Source organism: Nannospalax galili, unplaced genomic scaffold (genome assembly GCF_000622305.1).
Source record: "Nannospalax galili isolate Female #2095 unplaced genomic scaffold, S.galili_v1.0 scaffold1941, whole genome shotgun sequence".
Lineage (NCBI taxonomy): Eukaryota > Metazoa > Chordata > Mammalia > Rodentia > Spalacidae > Nannospalax > Nannospalax galili.
Genome location: NW_008344179.1, coordinates 825,727 through 836,490, shown reverse-complemented (window position 1 = coordinate 836,490; position 10,764 = coordinate 825,727). Strand labels below are relative to the sequence as shown.

The 10,764-nt window shown below is 42.0% G+C and overlaps 1 pseudogene; it reads right to left on the bottom strand.

Moving 5' to 3' along the window:
- Nucleotides 1–9,283: 9,283 nt before the first annotated feature.
- LOC103739895 lies at nt 9,284–9,704 on the bottom strand (annotated as a pseudogene).
- Between the last annotated feature and the right edge of the window lie 1,060 nt (nt 9,705–10,764).

Sequence of the window (10,764 nt, the reverse complement as noted above, 5' to 3'; positions counted from 1 at the left end):
AGAGGGAATGGAGGTTTGGATTTAATCAAAATACATTATACAGGGGGATGGAGAACTGGCTCAGTGGTTAAGAGCACTGGCTGCTCTTGCAGATGACCCAATTTCAGTTTCCTGCACCCACATTTTGCTGTTCACAACCATCCATAATTCCAATTCCAGGGAATCCAATGCCCTCTTCTGATTTCCATGGGCATTGCACAACATGGGTGCACGTGTAGGCAATACACTCATACACATAAAAAATAAAAATAATGAAAAAGACTTTAATGTAATTAATAAAAAATATTGTATGCATGTATAAAATTCTCAAACAATAAAAACCCAGCACATCCACAGAAGCCCTCCAGTGGCTCCAAGGGTCACTACTGTTGGGATGAAAATACCATATTTCTAGGTCAAAATAAGAGAGTCATTAAAAAAATGTGGTATGCTATTACAATAGAATATTATTCAGCCAATAAAAAGGAAATATAACTGATATCCATAGCAATATACAAAATCTCTTAGGCATTTTGTTAAACCGGACACAGTTGTTTAATCAAATTTATATGAAATTCTAGAAAAAGCAAAACTGTGACCAAAAGCAAGAAGAGGGGAGATTGGCAGCAAGGGATTAAGAGAAAATCTGGAAGATGAGAAAACTTTAACTTTACCAGTTAAAGTTTATTTAACTTTATTATGATGGTGTTGACCTGGCATATACATTCATCAAATTTTGTCACATACCTTAAATGGGCGCATTTTATTGCATGCAAAGTACACAACACGAGAAGTGTTGCAACTTTATACTCCTTCAATTCATGGGATTCCTGCTCCTTTCATCTGCCCTAATACAGATATGAGGGGTTTTATCATTTTTCATCTTAATTTAATAAAGGTAAACTTTCTGCTTCTGTGCTTACTGCAGAAAACTAAACATTGTTCATGAGTCATTGTCCCTTGTGCACACACACAGCCCCATCCATGTTTTTAAACAAGGTCTTACTTATGTAGCCTTGCTCGTAGCTGGTCTCAAACTCTGGGTCCTCCTGTCTCAGCCTCCCAAGTGCTGGGATTATAGGCATGTGCCCATGCCTTGGATTATAGGCTTGCTTGCTTGCTTTCACCTTTCAGGTGCACAAATGTGCATGCGTGCATATGTGCGTGTGTACACGCACGTGTGTGTGTGTGCTTATTACACAAGGTTTTGCATGTAGCCCTACCTGACCTGAACTCACCGTATAACTCTGGCTGACCATGAACTTTCAGCAATGCACCTATCCTTGCTTCCCAAGTGCTGGTCTTATAAGTGTGCCCAGACTCTGGATTTCTTTCTTTTAAAAAATATTTTATTTTATTTTAAAGTGTGTGTGTGTGTGTGTGTGTGTGTGTGTGCGTGTGCGCGCACGCTCATGAGTGCAGGTGCCCACAGAGAACAGAAGAAGGCATGGGCTCCCCTGGAGTTGTAGTTACAGATGGCTGTGAGCTACCTGATGTGAGTGCTGGGAACCAAACTCTGACCTCTGCAGGAGCAGTATGTGCTCTTAATCACCGAGCAATCTCTCCAGCCCCTGTATTTCTTAAGTAACATTCCTAGTCATACATCTCCTCTGCCTGCTTTATTTTTGTTGTTGTTTCAATCCATTTTATTTTCTTAATTACTTCTGTAAGCTCTTTGCATATTGGGACTATTAATCCTTTGTCTCACATATTACAACTCTCGGCTTTTTTTATATGATCTGTGGTTTTGCATGATTGTGAAATTAACTATTGATATTTCTTTCATTGCCTCTGCTTTGTGCCATTATGAAAGTCTGCATCATAAAGATAAAATATTTGTTTTCTTATTAAAAAACTTAAACCTTAAAGAGTCCACTCACTAAAATGTTTTTTTTTTCCTGACATCAAATTGTTTTAGCTGTAGCATGATTCAGAATCTAAATCTGCTTTTCTCCTCCACAAGGTTAGGTGATTGTTCAGTTTTCCCATCTACTCTGGCTTCCTCAGCATGTTGGGCATAAGTCTTTATTGGGGACAGCTCTTTTTGTTTTGTTTGTTTGGTCTTTTTGAGACAAGGTCTCCCTGTAGCCCCAGCAGGGACAGTTTTGTTGTTACAGATTTAGCCATATCCTCGACCTCTTTCAGACTCCAGTTGCACCCCACCCCCATCGTGACCACCAAAAATGTCTTCAAACATATCATCAGGGAGGCAAAGCCAGCCCCAGCTGAGACCCACTGGCTTATCCTTTTCCCTGTGGTAAGAAGCACCACTTTCACTGCACAGTGAATTCTAATACAGTCCATGTGGTAACTTTTTATATAGTTCTTATTATTTTTGTTTTATGTGTATGAATGTATTGCCTGCATGTATGTAAGTGCACCCATGTCATGCAATGCCTGCAGAGGTCAGAAGAGGGCATCAGATCCCCTAGAACTGGAGTTATGGATGGTTGTTACAGCCATGTAGGTGCTGGGATTCAAACCCGGGTCTTCTGCAAAAGCAGCTAGTGCTATTAACCACTGAGTCATCTCTCCAGTCCTCATTTGGTAACTTTCTACTCTGCAATAAGATGATGTCTGTTCTTAGACCAGCAGTACTCAACTACTTTCAGTATTGTGGTTTTGTATTCATTTTCCAATCATTTCATTCTCATTCTCCGAGCCACTTAAAACAGTCTTCCACGGAAGATCATCTTATTGAACAATAATTTGAAAATGGAACAAAACAGGCTCAGGCAGAATCTAGGGGATAGTGTGGTGTCACCAGATCACTTTAACGTCAAGGCAGTGCAGCTCGGGTGGGGCAGCCTGCAGCTGTCTGAGGCTGATAGGTGAAAAGGCGCCAGACAAGGCCTTGACCCATATCCTCCCATTCATCTGGTGAGCCTCAGGGTGAAAGAGCTACAGAAAATAAAACCAGGAAGGACAACAGAGTTCTGACCACAGGTATTAGGTGAGGATGGGAAGACGGAGGCAGGACATGGATGCCTGTTTACAGGGTATATGTGCTTCTGTTTGCGCCTGAGGGGCTGAACACAGTCCTCCAGGGGGTTAACCATGTGGAGCCTCTACTAAGTAGAAGAATCCTACCTGTCTGCCTGACTGCTGGATACTTCACTCCCCCAGGGCAGGAATTTAAGTCCCTCTTCCTTCCCTCTAGAAAGAAGGGCCCTTCCTCTGCCAGGGGGTACTGGAATGAAGCCAGGGCTATCTACCCAGGAGCCCACACTTCAGAGAGTTCTGTCTGCTCACAGGGCCTGGTCCTGGTTAAGGAGCTTCCTCCCTCTGTATCAGGGGTTGTGTCTCTTTCAAACAGCTCAGTTCAGAGCAAGGGCTGGCATCCCAAGGGTGCCATTAGGATGGTTTCAGCTACAAGAAACAGAAAGCATAGTTCAAACTGACTGAACAATCAGAGATCTTGATAAGCCACAGCAGGTCCACAAGGAGGGGTCACTCAGGAGCTTACTGATGCTTCAAGGAATGTTCCATGGATGGATATCTGGGACTACATGCTTCCATCTCACAAACAATCCCAGTAAAAGTCCCAGGATTCATTCTGAGTAGACCAGAGTTGTTCACAAGTCTGTCCTGGAAAAGGATGGAACTGACCTGTTTTGACTGGTTTAGAGCTGGACTCATGTGCCCAACAGAAATCTGAGACTGTTGGGAAGGGGAAAGGTCAGAGATGGACGCTGAGATACCCAGCTACCTGAAACAGAAGGAGATTCAAAATACTTGTGTCTGGAGCAGGTCCCTCCTACATCCTGAAGACACTCATTATCCCACCTAGCTTCATCACATCTTTATCATTTCTTACCAACTTCAGGATCCCAAAACCCAATGAGCTCAGGGTAAAGCTAACAAAATAGACATTGGAAATACATGCGGCCCAACTCAGGAAGTAGAACTTCAATGCCAGGCAAAGCCAAGTTTTTATATTCTGCCCAGTCCCTCAATAAAGGCCACATGCACAACTCTAAGGGACAGGGGTCATGAAACAGGGTTTTGTCTGGGAAGCTAGTTATCTGTGGATATTGCAGCACAAAGGGTCTTGTGACTCCAACTGGCCTGCCATAGCCACTGGTCCTGCCTCTGGGTCTCAAGGCTGCTTAAAGGGAAAGGAACAAGGAAGCAAGCCACCTGGTGTCAGCCAGCACAGTGGCTCGGCAAGGCCTGGGACAGTCTCCCTATCTCTCCAAGACATGTGTCTCCTCTGCCTGTCCCTGCCGTGGCTCATCACCTTCCTCATCAAGTAACCTGGTGGCTCCCACCCATGAACTCTGCTCTGTTTGGCAGAAAGTTCTGCAAGATCGAAGTGGAGAATTCCACGGAGGCTGTGGCAAACCCAGGCTTGGCCTATTAAGGTCCCATTTGTCTCAAGAACATCCCTATAGATCACACAGAGAAAGCCCACATTGCATGCCAGCCACTCAGAAACCAGCACCGTTATCAGCATTGTAAGTTATGTTTGCAAATCAGGCTGTCTTTAGTCTAACATTATATGATACATTTTTATTACATTTATTTATTTAGGCGGGGGAGCATGAGCCACAGCACCCTTGCAGAGAGGTCAGAGGACAACTTGCAGGAGTTGATTCTGTCCTTCTACCATGTGGGCTCTGGGGACAGAACTCAGGTCATCAGGCTTGGCAGCAGGAACCCTTAATGAGCCACTGCTCCAGTCCCACCTTCGTTCATTTATATAGGAAATCTAAAGAATTTAAGGCCCCAGACACAAAACCCCAAAACAGGCAGCAGAGACACAGCTATCTTGTTGAAAAACAAAAATAAACCTTTTATTTCATTTTCCTTCTCTTTCAATCACTTATTTTTATTGCATTCTAAGACCCCAAAGCACAGGCCTCAAGTTTCACATGGGGCCTCCCTTGCCTGTAGGAGTAGAGAAGTCTCTAGGGTAATTTTCGTTTGTGGTATTCGAATCTTCTTGAGGGAAGAGCTTATGAAAGCATACATCAAGTGACTTCAGTGGTTCCTAAATAATTTCCTTACATTTTTATTATTTATTTATTTTTATGTGTATGAGTGTTATGCCTACATGTGTGTAAGTGCACCTGTGTGCTTACAGAAGACAGAAGAGAGCATCAGATCCCCTGGAACTGGAGTTACAGATGGTTGTCAGTTGTCATGTGGGTGCTGGGATTTGAACCCAGGTCTTCTGCAAGAATGGCCAGTACTCTTAACCACTAAGCCATCTCTCCAGCCCGCATTTTTATTATTTTTTATGGTATGTATGTGGGAGGGGGGGGCAGTGGCTTGAACGTAGGTAGAGGTCAAAGAACAACCTTGTGGGAATCAGTTCTCTGCTTCCATCATGGGGATCAAGCTCAGGTCATCAGTCTGGGCAAGCCCCATCCCTAAATAATCTCTAGGCACTCACTCACTTTGGAAGAAGCTAGCTAGCTGACACCTACAGCCTCATTTCTCTCAGGCTCAGAAATGCCCTGGTCTGCTAGGCCAAGGTCTCCATGTGCAGAACCAGAAACACGGTCCTCACTTTGCTGTTTCTCTACCCTTGTGATGACACGTTCACTCCTGTGCCAGCCTCATGACCTTGGATGACGTTCCCAATCTCTACAAGGCCTTAATCCTCTCCTCTGGAAGGTGTAACTTCCCAACTGAGTTGTGAGCAGTAAATGAGATGAAACAAGTGGGGGTTCAATTAATGCCAGTTCTGACTAATTTGTGTCATCCTAATTATTGCCTGATTTCCCACTGGCCAAACTCACCTAAAAATTACCTAACACGGTAAATTTAAATTGTGTCTATCTACTCCATAATTACATCTTTAATTATAAATTAAGTATGTGCTTCAAGCAAAGACAAGAACAGAACATGGAAAAATGAAAACAGTAGGTTAGAAGCCATAAGCCCATGACTTACAATGTGCTGCTTTTATAAGTAAACTCGTAAAGCTCTAAGTGGACTTAAATTTTGAAGTACACGTAATTTGTGGTATCCATGAAGGATAAAAACAACTTTGCTTCGACTCATACCTTAGTTAGAGCTCTAACACTGTTACATAACAAAACAAAGCAGTTTAAGCCAAACACTGTATTGTGACCTGGAATCTGGGCAGGGCTCTGTTTGGCTGCTCTTCTCTGCCCCCGTGGTATCTCACCTGAGGCTGGGGGACCACCTTCCAAGATGGCTGATTCCCATGGCTGGCAAGTGGGAGCTGGCTATTGGCTGAGAACCCAGCCAAGGCCTCCCATGAATCTGTCTGGGGTAATCTACCATGTAGCAGTTCGAGGGGCAGATTTCTTTTATGCCAATTACCTTTTCCCCCAGAGAAAGTGTGTTAGGAGCAGGAGAAACTGTCAGCTTCTTAAGGATTAGACCTGGAAACTGACAGTCAATTCTGACAAATTCCATATGTCAAAGCAATTCAAACTCAGTTCTGTCTTTAAGAAGCACAGGCTCTACAACTGTGGAAAGATAGTCAGGAATACTACGGCCATTCTTCAACTGTCTGTCACCCTTTCCTAACATCAGCCTTGCACGCTGGTGCTGTAGAGAGGGATTCCCAGCAGTCCCTGCCATCTGTTCATCGTTGTAGCTGCTTTCTCATGTACTTACTCCTTTCTAGGTCCTAGAGCTTTGTGCTTCTCACACCTGATGATACTCAGCTCCAGTTACAGGCACAGAAGAGCCATGGTGTTCCAGTGACATCCTATTAATCAAGAGCTATGGAATCCAGCAGACCTGGGTCAGATCCAACTCACCTATTCTTTAATAGATTTTATTTCATATTATTTAATATTGAACATTCAAGTTCTTTACCTAAAATAAAAAAGGTAGCTGATAGGATTGCTAAGTTTAGAAAATAACGTTTGGCAAAAACTTACCAAAGTCTGACAATACCAAATGTTGGCAAAGGTGCAGAACTAAAACTTATATGCTGTTGATGAGTATTGCCTGGCTTAATTTAGTTAGCCAATATCTAAAACTAAAGACAAAACATACACTACAACACAATTCTAGATTTTGACTGTAGAGAAACTTTGCACAGATGCTCAAGGAAACATATATAAAAATGTTAATGAAAAAAATGTTAATGAAGGTCTGGAGATGTAGCCTTGTGTTGAGCCCATACTTAGCATGTTAAAGCCCCTGGGTTCTACCCCTCCACACCCCCAAAAACAGGTGCTAATGGAAACACTCTTATTGGAGGGAGTTACAGTACTAGAGATTGAACGTACAGCCTCCCAAATGCTAAGCAAGTGCTCTGCCACTTATCTGTCTCCCCAGCCAAATTCGAAATCACCAAAAAGTTGATCACAAGAAAGTACGGTACGGCCATGACCATCCAGAACTACACATACTAACATGGAGGACTCTCACTACAATGCTAAGTACAAAGAAAACAATCTGCACGAGACTGTGTGCAGTATGAGACTGTTTACATATAACCTAAAAACACGCAAAATGAAGGTATGTATTACTTAGGGATAAAAATGTGTGTAGTGGGGCTGGAGAGATGGCTCAGCATTTAAGAACACTAGCTGTTCTTGCAGAAGACCCAGGTTCGAATCCCAGCACCCACATGGCAGCTAACAACTGTCCGTAACTCCAGTCCCAGGGGATCCGACAGCCTCTTCTGACCTCCACAGGCATTGCACAACACGGGTGCACTTACCTACATGCAGACAATACACACACATAAAATTTTAAAAAATAAATAAATTTTTTTTAAGTTTTTAAAAAAAGTGTGTAGTAAAAACAAGGGGGAACAACACAGATCCTAGAATCTTAAGCTGAGAAATGGGTACAAAAGTGCCCATTACTTATCATCTTACAGCTCAGCAACTTTAAATTATTTATTATTAGTGTGTGTGTGTGCGTGTGTGTATACACGCATATGGGGAGTCAGTTTTCTCCTTCGACCTTTACATGAGTTCCTGATGTTCAAACTCAGGTCAAGCGCCTTTACCACACTGAGCCATCTCACTAGTCCCGTAATTTTTTATTTTCTAGTTGTAAACTTAAAAAAAAAATACAAATTGTCCATTTTAAGTGCTGCCAGCTACAGTAACTTTGTTTTGCCAGGTGTTTTTGTTTGTTCCTTTCACATCATTATTTTATTGTGTTTTGTATCTCCAGGCAGATTTCCCACATTTGGGTAAGATGCTTAGCAAGTCATAAACTTCCTTTCTTATAAATAAGGTGAAATAAATATTTCTAGAATGGGGAAAAAAGTGTTCATTATGTTATTTAATCTCTGTGTTGCTTTGGTTGTGTTTTGTGTTTGAGTGCTGACCCCAGGCCTCCTGCATGCTAAGCACATGTACCATGGCTTAGCTACACCCCAGTCCACCTTATTTTTTTTTATATCTTATTTCTTTTTATTTTTACTTTTTATCTTTTTGAGACAGGGTCTCCCTGTAGCCCTAGCTGTCCTGGAGCTCACGATGTAGCCCAGGATGGCCTTGAACTCAAAAAGATCTGCCTGCCTCTGCCTCCCAAGTGCTGGGATTAAAGCGTGCGCCACCACACCCAGCTTATTTATTTCTTTTTATTAGTTGATCACTCATCCATTGACAACTTGCATCATTTATTCAGTGCTATATCAAACAGTGTATTGGAAGATAGATTAACTAATAGCTCCAAGCTTCCTAACAATTTAAATGAAAATTACAAAATGTTTTGAGACCCTATTTTGGAATACAAAGGGTGTTGACTTCCAATTTCCATTCTCTGTAGAACAAGAACAGGTCATTCCTTTATTGACATGCATAAAATACATCACATTTTCTGTTCTGCTGATGCTATAAATTCAACACCAGTTCTCCAGCCACATTAGTTATGAGCATAAAGTATATCATGTAACCTCAGATCTCTAACAGCGGAAGGCTCAAACAAGAATGGATGCTGCTAGAACAGTGCTGCTTCCTGTGCTGTGACAGCTGAGCATCCACCTCCCTTCCCCTCAGATGGTTTCTTCAGCACGTTAGAGCAGTGAGGAATGGTTTAGTCTCATAACCAAATTAGAGTCAAGACATTGGCCACATAATACACATGCTCCAGTTTTAAAAAAATTCCTGAATCTTGGGCAACTGTTCTCTTGTAACTACTTTACAGTTTCTAAAAGCAGTTATTGTCCAAAGCTGGAAGAACTTAAGTCTTCTCAGATGAGCATGTGAATGAATGGAGGGAGGTAAACAAAAAATAAAATTAAAAAAGATGAGGTCTGATAGGGGAGCAGCCGGATAAGAAAATCAAAAAAGGAACAGTAATTTAAAGTTTATCCAGCTATAATGCAGGTTATTCTGACTTTACGGTAGTGTCACACGGCATACTTCTGAGTCCATTCCCGAGATATTCTGTTGTACTTATCTCTGTTTTATAGATCCATGCAATCTCTGGCACTAGGGGGTCATCTGGGTTTGGATCACATAGCAGTGAACAAATGGATAAAAGAATTTTAGAAATAGTTAAAGCAGGAGACCACTGTGATCTTAGAATATCAAGACAAATATTTGGATGATAAATTCTTGTTGTGAATGCAACCTTAGGTGGTTTGAAGGGGTAGTCTGTAGGAAAACGAATTGTCAAAAAGAATACACCACCTTGATATGGGCTGTCATTAGGTCCCATAATTGTGGCTTGCCAATGAAACATATCATCTCCAACTGACCTGCAGAACATTGTGCTGGAGGGTCATGGGCCAAATCACTAAGCTCCTTATTAATACATTTCAGTGCCATAGTCTGTGATTTTTCGCCTGGCTCCTCACTATCGCAATGTGTATTAAAAGGTCTGACCAAAATTGGATTATCCCAGTGGCGGGGAAGGATTGTCTCTCTCCATCTCACACCGGCTCTGCCAGAACAGGTGCTTGGTGTGGTGGAGGCAATTCTCGAGAGAACCTCATGGCAGGCTAACCGGAGCTGGAAGTCTGCCTTATTATTTTTATTTTATGTTTATGAGTGTGTTTCCTGCATGTGTGTAAGTGCACCTGTGTATGCAATTCCCACATAAGCCAGAAGAGAGTGTCCGATCTCCTGGAACTGGAGCTAAGAATGGTTGTTAGCCACCATGTGGGTTCTGGGAATGGAACTCAGGTCCTCTGGAAGAACAGCAGCAAGTGTTCTTAACCGCTGAGTCATCTCTCCAGCCCCTTGCCTTATTATTTTTTATAACTTTTTTATATGTGAAATACTTCACAACAATTTTTATGTCTTTTGGGCTTTTGTCTTGTTTTGTTGGTTTAGGGTTTTTTTGTTTTGTTTTGCTTTGTTTTGTTTAAGACAGTATCTCACTCTGAAGCTATGATTGCCAGGAACTCATGACAATCCTCCTGCCTCTTGGGTGCCAGGATTACAGGCATGATCCTCCACGCCCAGCTTTGATTTATAGAAGTTTTAAAGACCAACTTTATGTTAGGTATACAGCACAAGGCCCAATGGGCAGCATTAACTGTCCATACTTTGTATTTACTCAACTTCAGGACTCTCCCTCATTCAATCCTTAAGAGAGAGAAAGGTGTCCTCATTTTAACACAGCTTAAACAAGTTTGAGATTAGAGTCATGAAAAGCATTTTAGAAGTTAACAACCCAGATTAGCCATCACAACCAGTTACTTGGATCTGAACCAAGGGAGTCGCAATAATGTTGAAAACAGTCACCCTTTTGAAGGTGAGAAATCAGCTATATTATAACTATAGTTATAACTATGCCAGTAGTCACAGACTACTGAAAGGATTGATCTGAAAGCAACTTATGCCAACAGACATTCCTGGTTCCATTCTTTTAAAAAAAATTTTT